This window comes from Drosophila mauritiana, unplaced genomic scaffold (genome assembly GCF_004382145.1).
Source record: "Drosophila mauritiana strain mau12 unplaced genomic scaffold, ASM438214v1 U_56, whole genome shotgun sequence".
NCBI classification, from domain to species: domain Eukaryota; kingdom Metazoa; phylum Arthropoda; class Insecta; order Diptera; family Drosophilidae; genus Drosophila; species Drosophila mauritiana.
The window spans coordinates 49,682-52,524 of NW_022881494.1; the positions used below are offsets into that span (position 1 = coordinate 49,682).

At 44.2% G+C, this 2,843-nt stretch overlaps 1 long non-coding RNA gene across 1 annotated transcript; it reads left to right on the plus strand.

The window, feature by feature from the left end:
* The first annotated feature begins 972 nt into the window (after positions 1 to 972).
* On the plus strand, positions 973 to 1,365 carry LOC117149906. Its single transcript, XR_004460605.1, has 2 exons — positions 973 to 1,084; positions 1,143 to 1,365. It is a non-coding gene; the product is annotated as an uncharacterized LOC117149906 (long non-coding RNA).
* Positions 1,366 to 2,843: the final 1,478 nt, after the last annotated feature.

The window sequence follows — 2,843 nt, forward strand, 5'->3', positions numbered from 1 at the left end:
GCAGCGGTTTGCACTATGGGCATCGCAACTGCTACTACTGATTAATTTGACTTATAATATTAAAGAATATGATTAGTCTACTGCACAGTTTTGGCGGCTGCATGACCCAACATCCTCCCCCCATTGGAAGCTTGGCTTCCAACAGAGTCCTCAAGGGGAAGCAGACACAGCTTGTTTACTGCCTTGGTAACCGTCTTCCTCCCCCCAATAGGCCAATATTGGGATCGACTTGCATCCAGAAGAGCTCGAGGTTCGGCATGAAGATCGCTTTCATGGTAATGCGAAATAATTGTTTTGTCAGGACAAACAGCTGTTAGCCAATCTCTTTCAGGCTCCGTAAGATAGGCGGGTCCATGCGCCCAGAGTGACGATTCGCTAGGCTCAGACGGCAGGGATCCTCTGGATAAGATGTCAGCCGGATTTAAAGCTGTTGGAACATAACGCCAAGCCGTGACATCTGTCAGCTCCTGAATGGCAGCAACCCTATTTGCCACAAATATGTTTTCCTTGCTGGCTGAAGAAGGAACGCGTGAAGCTATTAAGGCGCTACCGCAAGGGCGCGCGAGTTACCACTTTCAGTGTTCCCCTGCAGACTTCCCGTACTACGCCTATGCCATCAACCGGGACTCTGAGCAGCACCAACACACACAACTTACAGAAGTATGCGAGACAGGGTGAGAGAGTTACCACTTTCAGTGTTCCCCTGCAGACTTCCCGTACTACGCCTATGCCATCAACCGGGACTCTGAGCAGCACCAACACCCACAACTTACAGAAGTATGCGAGACAGGGACAGAGCGATCTACTTGCGGAACTATGTAGCAAAACACACACATATATATATAAGAGCTGCCTGTGAGCAGCACAATTATCACTATTAAAAAACATTCGCTTTGTTCACTTCAACCAACGAAGACGTGTTTAATTGGAACAATTTATGCATTCCATAACCAATGCTACTGTGAAACATAGTTGCCCTAACCCACGACCGGTAACTGGCGCAGTCGGACTCGTCATTGGACTAGAAGAAGAGCCGAGGACGAAGACCCCACGCAATGCAGATTGGAATAATATTATTAGCAAAGTAAGCATTGGAAGTGATAAATGGCAAAGTGAAAGTATAATAGATATCGAAAATACAGATGTATACAAGTTAAGTGCATCGCATAAGAACCAACTAGGTTCCCGAGTGAAACAGGCGCCTATGCCCACTCGCAACGATCAACAAAGGGCCACCTAGGCTCACGGATGAAACAGGCGCCTATGCCCATCCGCAACGAAATGTTCAATCAGCAAGTGTATTCGTTAGCCGTGTTCTATTTGTTCACACGCTATCCTCTATATGGCAGTGTGAGGTGCCGAATTCATATCGGTCGAATAGTTCGCTTACATTACAGTAGCTGATGTGAACATACATACAAAACGTACAAAAAAAAATACATATATACAAACACACATATAATACATACATACACATACATATAAGTATGTATATCAATTCGGCAGTTCTGCGCGACGACTCCGGCGCCTACCTAGCGTCGACGACGTCGCCTGGCTGGCGTTGCGAGTCGCCACCGCCGACTCACGACTAACAGCTAAATACAGCTAAGCCGAGAAACGGTAAATGTCGTCCGATCACGGGTATTACCCAACTACTACCACAGGGTTTGCAACGGAAAAAATTAAAAAAAATATATAATAAAAATTTTCGTCGCTACATCTATGGCGCCTAAGCCAGCGTCGTCGACGTCGCTGCCACAGACCACAGCTACGGTAAGGCAATATTGAAATTCTTTAGATCATTCAAGAGTTGTCCTCCAGTGAAGCAAGATCGTTGTGAAAATATCAATTTTGTATGCAAAAACGCAAATCAAATATAAAAATATATAGTAACATTAATTGTGACACAAACATCTATACGCAAAAGACGTGAAAGTGACATTTGTAAATGCATTTAAGTGTTTACGCTAACAGTGAAACAAAGTGCACAAAGAAACTAAATCGTAAAATCGATACAAAATTCTTCGCCATTTATCACAACCAAACAACAAATTATTTACAATAAGTTAAAATCAAAATATACCATATTCGTGAAAAGATATACATTTACTTGTCACACACAAAAATATATATATATTATAAAAATAAGCACACGCATATATCTATATATATATATATAATCCCATATATATAAGTCCCTAAATATACTCATATATATATATCCACATGTATATACATACACACATATATAAACACATATATTCATACATATACATACATATAACGAAACGAGGGACATAAGTAGAGACGTCCACTTTTGGAATCCTCGGGTTAATGAGCTCAAGTCAGAGAAAAGGCGTCTCCGACGGGTTTGGTTCCTCTCCAGGAACCCTAGAGACAAAACAGCTCTCAACAGAGCCACCAAGGAGCTGAAGGAAACTCTGGTCAGGCTAAGGAAGGAGGCCCTCGACAGCTTTGTTGGTAATCTCGCGCCGGGTGATCCCCACCACAACCTGTGGAATGTTACCAAGCGCATCAAGAGGCCACTGAAGAGGATCCCGCCCATCAGAAGACAAGACAACTCATGGTGCAGAACTGAGACCGAAAGAGCCAACGCATTCGCCGAGCACTTGGAGGAAGTCTTCACACCAGCCAATCGATGTTCCCCAAATGAAGCAGCCGAAACAGCCAGGCTCCTGTCAGAACCTCTCTCTGACTCCGAGTCGATACCCCAGGCCACGGAAGAGGAGATCAGCAATTTAATAGCGGCAATGGGTAACCACAAGGCTCCAGGCGATGATGCCATCAATGCCATTGCTTTAAAGCTCCTCCCCCCTATTAGC